Below are 8,179 nucleotides of genomic sequence, written 5' to 3' on the forward strand. Positions count from 1 at the left end.
GGCCACCTACATTCCTTGGGTCATGCCTGGCCCCTTCCTCCATCTACAAAGCATATCACTCCAACCTTTGCTTCTGTTGTCATATCCCTTTCATTCAACAGATACTCCAGCCTCACTCTTAAAATGAACCTGTTGATTATATTGGGTCCATACAGATAATCTGGGATGATCTCCCCAGCTCAAGATCCTTGACTTGCTCATATTTGGAAAGCACCTTTTACAATGTTAGGTAACAGTCACAGGTTTCAGGGATTAGGACTTAGACACACTGGGGGAGGGGAAGCATTATTTAGCCTACCACAATTGATACCTCATTTTGTGTGTGTGTTTTTAACAGCTTGAGATATAATTCACCTCCCATAAAATTCACCCTTTTTAAGTGTTCGGTAGGTTTTAGTATATTAACAAAGTTGTGCAACCATCACCATTAATTCCAGAACATTTTCATCACCCCAGTAAGAAACCTGATACTAATTCACGTGTTCCCTCCTACTTGCCCCTAGGTCCCTTTCTCCAGCCTTAGGCAACCATTAATCTGCTTTCTGTTTTCACGGATTTGCTTACTTGTTTAATATACATGGAATCAAACGATACATAGTCTTTCGTGACTTGATTCTTTCACTTAGCATGTTTTCCAGGTCCATCCATTTTGTAGCATGTGTCAGCACTTTATCATTTTTATGGCTGAACAATATTCTATTGTATAGATATACCACATATTGTATCCATTTGTCAGTTGGACAATTTAGTTGTTTTCACTTTTTTTCACTATCATGAATACTGCTGCTGTGAACATTGTGTAGAAATTTTTGTGTGGGCATATGTTTTTTCTTGGGATTTCATTTCTTTGGAATTGCTGGATCATATGGTATTTCTATGTTTTAGTTTTTGAGGAACTGCCAAATCATTTCCTCAAGTGTCCACATCATTTTACATTCCCACCAGAAATATATGAAGGTTCAGATTTCTATACATCCTCACCAACACTTGTCCACCTTTTTTATTATTATTATTATAGCCATCCTAGTGTTTGGGAAGTAGTATCTCACTGTGGTTTTGATTAACATTTCCCTGAAAACTAAAGATGTTGAGCATCTTTTCATATGTGTATTGGCTATGTGTGTATCTCCTTTGGAGAAATATCTATTCAGATTATTTTCTTGTTTCTTAATATATCAGGGTACAGTTCCTTATCAGATATATGATTTGCAAATATTTTATCCCATTATCTAGGTTGTTTTTTTCATTTTCTAAATGATGTCCTTTGAAGCACAGAAGTTTTTGATTTTGTTAAGTCTAATTTATTTTTTCTTTTGTTGCTTGTGCTTTTGGTGTCATGTCTAAGAAACCATTGTTGAACTCAAGGTCACAAAGATTTACCCTTATATTTTCTTCTAAGAGCTTTATTGTTTTAGCTCTTACATCTAGCTCTTTCATCCATTTTGAGTTCTTTTTTGTGTGTGATGTGAGGAAAGGCTCTTACTTCATACTTTTGCTTGTGTATTTCTAGTGGTCCAAGTTTATTTGTTGAAAAGACATTTCCCCGCATTGAATTGTCTTGGATTGCTTGCCAAAAATCACTTGTGAATAAATTTGAGTCTTTATTTCTGGGCATTCAATTCTATTCAACTGATCTGTCTGTTTACCCTTATGCTAGTACCACACTGTCTTGATTATTGTAGATTTGTAATAAGTTTTGAAATTAGGAAGAGTGCGTGTTCCAACTTTGTTCTTTTTTTCAAGATTATTTTGACTATTCTGAATCCCTAGAATGGCTATACGAATTTTAGGATTAACTTGTCATTTTCTGCAAGTTGGTCAATTTGAGTAGCATTGCCACTTAATATTTAAGTCTTAATTCAGGAATATTGGATGTCTTACTATATTTAGGTCTTCTTTAATTTCTTTCAACAACATTTTGTAGTTTTCATTGTACAAGTCTTGCATTTTTTGTTAAATTTATTCCTATTTTATTTATTTTGATGCTATTTTTAAAAATTAATTAATTAATTTATTTATTTATTTGGCTGTGTTGGGTCTTCGTTTCCGTGCGAGGGCTTTCTCTAGTTGTGGCAAGTGGGGGCCACTCTTCATCGCGGTGTGCGGGCCTCTCACTATCGTGGCCTCTCTTGTTGCGGAGCACAGGCTCCAGACGCGCAGGCTCAGTAGTTGTGGCTCACAGGCCTAGTTGCTCTGCGGCATGTGGGATCTTCCCAGACCAGGGCTCGAACCCGTGTCCCCTGCATTGGCAGGCAGACTCTCAACCACCGCGCCACCAGGGAAGCCCGATGCTATTTTAACAAGAATTTTTTTCTTGACTTCATTTTCAGATTGTCCAGTGCTAATGTAGAGAAATACAATTGTTTTGTATATTGATCTTGTATCCTGAAACATTGCTTAACTCATTTATAAGTTCTAGTAGGTTTACTTTTTATTTTTTTGTGGGGGGGGAGATTCTTTAGTATTTTCTATATACAAGATTGTGTCATCTGCAAATGCAATTATTTTTACTTCTTCCTTTTCAGTCTGCATTTTCTTGCCTAATTGTCCTAGCTAGAAATTCCAATACAATGTTCCACTGAAGTGACAAAAAGAGACATCCTTGTCTCGATCCTTACCTTAGGAGGATATCTTTCAGTCTTCCACTATTACGTACGATGGTACCTATGGGTTCTTTTGTAGATATTCCCTATCAGATTGAGGAATCTCCCATTTCTAATGAGTTGAGTGTTTTTATCATTAAAGAGTATTGGATTTTGTCAAATGCTTTTCCACATCTCTTGAAAGGATCATGTAGTTCTTGTCCTTTATTCTATTAATATGGTATATTACATTGATTTTCATATTTAAAACAAACTTGCATTTCTTGGGGTAAGTCCTACTTGATAGTAGTATATAATCCTTTCCACACATCACTGGATTCCAATTTCCAGTTGCTAGGTTTTTGGTTTTGTTTTTTTTAAGGATTTTTGTATCTATATTCACAAGAGATATTCAGATAAGTTAATTTTGTCTGGGGTCCCTTGCTTCCAACCTGAAGAATTTCCCTGAATATTTCTTGTAAGGTAGGTCTGCTAGCAACAAACTCTCTCAGCTTTTGCTTATATGGGAATGTCTTTATTTAGTCTTCATTCTTTTTTTTTTCATTTTTAACTTATTTATTTATTTTATTTTTGGCTGCGTTGGGTCTTTGTTGCTGCACGCGGGCTTTCTCTAGTTGCAGTGAGCAGGGGCTACTCTTCGTTGCGGTGCATGGGCTTCTCATTGCAGTGGCTTCTCTTGTTGCGGAGCACGGGCTCTAGGCATGCAGGCTTCAGTAGTTGTGGCACGCAGGCTCAGTATTTGTGGCTCACGGGCTCTAGAGCACAGGCTCAGTAGTTGTGGCGCACGGGCTTAGTTGCTCCGCGGCATGTAGGATCTTCCCGGACCAGGGCTCGAACCCGTGTCCCCTACATTGGCAGGTGGATTCTTAACCACTGCGCCACCAGGGAAGCCCAGGCTTCATTCTTATAAGACAACTTTACTGGATATATGATTACTGACTGACAGAGTTCTTCTTTCAGCACTTTGAATATATCATCCTTCTACTCTCCATGGTTTTGATTAGTAGGCAGCTGTTAATCTTACTGGAGTTCCCTGTATGTGATGAGTCATTTTTCTCTTGCCACTTTTAAGATTTTATCTTTGTCTTTTAATATTTTTACTGTGGTATGTCTTGGTGTGGATCTCTGCATTTACCCTACTTGCAGTTCTTTGAGCATCTTAGGTGTGTAGGTTAATGTTTTTCATCAAATCTCAGAAAATTTCAGCCATTATTTATTTGAATATTTTTTCTGCTCCTTTTTTCTCTCTTCTTCTTCTGGTACTCCCTTTGTGTATATGTTGGTGCACTTAATGTGGTTGTACACATCTCTGAGGCCCTGTTCATATTTCTTCATCCTTTTTTCTCTTTATTTTTTTTACATCTTTATTGGAGTATAATTGCTTTACAATGTTGTGTTAGTTTCTGTTGTATAACAAAGTGAATCAGCTATATGTATACATATATCCCCATATCCCCTCCCTCTTGAGCCTCCCTCCCACCCTCCCTATCCCACCTCTCTATGTGGTCACAAAGCACCAAGCTGATCTCCCTGTGTTATGCAGCTGCCTCCCACTAGCTATCTATTTTACATTTGGTAGTGTATATATGTCAATGCTACTCTCTCACCTCGTCCCAGCTTTCCCCCCACCGCTGTATCCTCAAGTCCATTCTCTGTGTCTGTGTCTTTATTCCTGTCCTGCCCCTAGGTTCATCAGAAACTTTTTTTTTTTTAGATTCCATATATATGTGTTAGCATACGGTATTTGTTTTTCTCTCTCTGACTTAACTTCACTCTGTGTGACAGATTCTAGGTCCATCCACCTCACTACAAATAACTCAATTTCGTCTCTTTATTATTAAGATTGCATAACCTCTATTGATCTATTTTCAAGTTCACCAATTCTTTCTTCTGCCAGTTCAAATCTACTCTTTGAAGTCTATTAGAGTCCCCTAGTAAATTTTTTATTTTCATTATTATACTTTTAAACTCCAGAATATTGATTTTTTTAAAAAAATTTATTTATTTATGGCTGTGTTGGGTCTTCGTTTCTGTGCGAGGGCTTTCTCTAGTTGTGGCGAGCAGGGGCCACTCTTCATCGTGGTGTACGGGCCTCTCACCATCGCGGCCTCTCTTGTTGCGGAGCACAAGCTCCAGACGCGCAGGCTCAGCAGTTGTGGCTCATGGGCCTAGTTGCTCTGCGGCATGTGGGATCTTCCCGGACCAGGGCTCGAACCCGTGTCCCCTGCATTGGCAGGCGGATTCTCAACCACTGCGCCACCAGGGAAGCCCCAGAATTTTGATTTTTAAAACTAATTCATATTTTTTATTGATATTTTCTTTTTATTGAGACATTGTCATCATACCTTTCTTTAATTTTTTAAAAAATTAATTTATTTTTTGGCTGCATTGGGTCTTCGTTGCTGCTCACGGGCTTTCTCTAGTTGCAGCAAGTGGGGGCTACTCTTCATTGCAGTGTGAGGGCTTCTCATTTTGGTGGCTTCCCTTGCTGCAGAGCATGGGCTCTAGGTGCACGGGCTTCAGTAGTTGTGGCATGCAGGCTCAGTATTTGTGGCTCGCAGGCTCTAGAGCACAGGCTCAGTAGTTGTGGCGCACGGGCTTACTTGCTCTGCGGCATGTGGGATCTTCCTGGACCAGGACTCAAACCCATGTCCCCTGCATTGGCAGGCAGATTCTTAACCACTGCGCCACCAGGGAAGTCCCCCTTTCTTTAATTTTTAATCAAGGTTTCCTCTAGTTCTTTGAACATATTTACTATAATAGCAATTCTGAAATGTTTGTCTTCTAAACTGACATCTAGGCCCTCTCACTGGCAGTTTCAGTTCCTTCTTTTCTTCCTGTGTATGGGTTATGTTTTCCTGTTTTTGTTTTTCTGGGGTTTTTTTTTTGCATGTCTAATTGTAGCAACTCTGCATACTGACTCTCCCTTACTCAGGGTTGTTGTTTGCTTATTTGTTTAGTGATATGGATGGACTATCTTAGTGAAGTCTATTTCCCCTATAGTGTGCAGACCTTAATGTCATTCCTCAAAAGGCACAGGTTTGGTATGCATGCAGTCACCCTGAGATGACAGTGGTTTTAGCAGGGATCTTTTTATCTCTTTCCCTGATCTGTTAAGCTGTCTACCACTGTTGGTAACACACAGAGCTGTTAGGCACCACTAATTGCCAACTAATTGCCCTCATGTTTTTGAGATTGCCCTGTGGCATAAATTGCTCCTCAGTCTGATCCAATTAAACTTGGGCCCCTTTGCAGAGGTAGTTTTTGAGGCCAGCCTTTGAGTTTTGTTCTGACTACAGGAGGACTTTTCTTATATCTTTCCCTCATTCTCTCTAGTAAATTGGTCTATAATTAGTTTTGTTTGTTGTTCTCATGAAGCTGCTAGCCTCTTCTTAATTGCTTACTACCGAAATCTCCAGCATTTCGAGAGAGCACCCTTTGGCTTGAACTTCCCCACACTGTGTTCCAAATAAACTCAGTTCCCTTGGGGAGAGCATCAGAGTTCTCTGTTCTTATGGATCACCTTTCTCCCTGGGCAAAACCTCTGTGTCACTGCTCCAGAGGTGGAGTTGGGATCGGTGGCCTGTTTCAGAGTGACACACCTACTTTACAAGCAGAGTGTGTCTTGCCTCTCTTGATGTGGAAAATATCCTATAAGTCAGCTGGAGTGAGGGTGACTAGGGACAAGTGTTTCTTTTTTTAAAATTTATTTATTTATTTTTGGCTGCTTTGGTTCTTCAGTGTGGTGCACGGGCTTCTCATTGCAGTGGCTTCTCTTGTTGTGGAACACGGGGTCTAGGCATGTGGGCTTCAGTAGTTGTGGCACACAGGCTCAGTGGTTGTGGCTCACGGGCTCTAGAGCGCAGGCTCAGTAGTTGTGGTGCACGGGCTTAGCTGCTCCGCGGCATGTGGGATCTTCCTGGACCAGGGTTCGAACCCGTGTCCCCTGCATTGGCAGGCAGATTCTTAACCACTGCACCACCAGGGAAGCCCTGGGACAAGTGTTTCTGACCTGCCATGCCTAGGTTAGAGCTTCCATACTATGATGTAAAGCTGACTAAGGGAAGGGAGCCCCAGTCCTCTCAACATGCTTGGATGATATAGAGCTGCAACATGGATCTGGGGACAATGAGAAATGCTGGTTGCCCACCCCTCCTTGGGAGAAACCCCATCTTCTTGGATGCACCTGCCTGGAGTGGAGCTTCTGTCATTGAACTTGAGATTCTCACTCTTTTTTTAAACCAATATTTAGTAGATATTCTTTTATGTGTTGCCAACTGTATATTGTCTTTGGTGAAGCATCTGTTCAAATCTTTTGCCCATTAAAAAAAATTCAGTTCTGGGCTTCCCTGGTGGTGCAGTGGTTAAGAATCCACCAGCCAATGCAGGGGACACGGGTTCGAGCCCTGGTCCAGGAAGATCCCACATGCCGTGGAGCAACTAAGCCCGTGAGCCACAACTACTGAGCCTGTGCACCACAACTACTGAAGCCTGCGTGCCTAGAGCCCGTGCTCCACAACAAGAGAAGCCACCGCAATGAGAAGCCCTCGGACTGCAACGAAGAGTAGCCCCCGCTCGCCGCAATCAGAGAAAAGCCCGCGCGCAGCAACGAAGACCCAACAGAGCCAAAAATAAAATAAATAAAAATTTTAAAAAACCTTAAAAACAATTGAGTTCTTTGTTTTCTTACTATCAAATTTAGAAAGTTCTTTATATATTCTTTGATGGATATGTGATTTGCCAATATTTTCTCTAAATTGATTTTTGACAAAAGTACAAAGGCAATTCAATGGAGAACTGATAGTGTTTTCAATAAATAGTGCTGAAACAACTGGATATCTGTATGGAAAAAAGTAAACCATGACCTCTACCTCACACTGTACACATACAAAAATGAAATATGCAGCAATATAAAGTACTGAATTGGAAGGAGCTAGACTTTCAGAATGGTGGCATGAGGAACTTGGCAAATCATCTCCTCTCAGTTCACACCTTTTTATTGCTTTACAGTAGTACATTGAATGGATATACCACTGTTTATTTATTTCATGGTATGTAAATAATACTCCAATAAAGCTGTTTTTAAAAGGCACAAACACGAATACGTGTAACAGTATGTCTGAATCTCAAAAGCTTTCTGCTGATTTAAAGAAGCCAGACAAAACAGTATGTACTGTATGATTTCACATACTGAAATTCTAGAAAAGATTAAACTAACCAATAGTGACAGAAAACAGATCAGTGGCTTCCTAGGGCTGGGTGTTAGGGAAGGAAATTGACCCTCATGAGGCATGCAGCAATTTTTTGGGAGTGACAGAAATGTTCTATATCTTGATTGGGGTGGCAGTTATATAGGTATATATCTCAGCGCTGATTGAAGTGTAGACATAAAATAAAATTTAATTGATTGAAAAAACAGGGCAGCCCACATCACAGACCCTCATGAAAATCAGAGAGCCCATCTTGCCTTCAATGATGAGAACCAGGGCTGCTTCATCTCTACTTGGTGAAAGAAAAAACTCAGTTGAAGAATACTGAGGCCACCCCAGAGATTCTGTTTTCTAGGGGTGCGATGT

Source organism: Balaenoptera ricei, chromosome X (genome assembly GCF_028023285.1).
Source record: "Balaenoptera ricei isolate mBalRic1 chromosome X, mBalRic1.hap2, whole genome shotgun sequence".
NCBI lineage: Eukaryota > Metazoa > Chordata > Mammalia > Artiodactyla > Balaenopteridae > Balaenoptera > Balaenoptera ricei.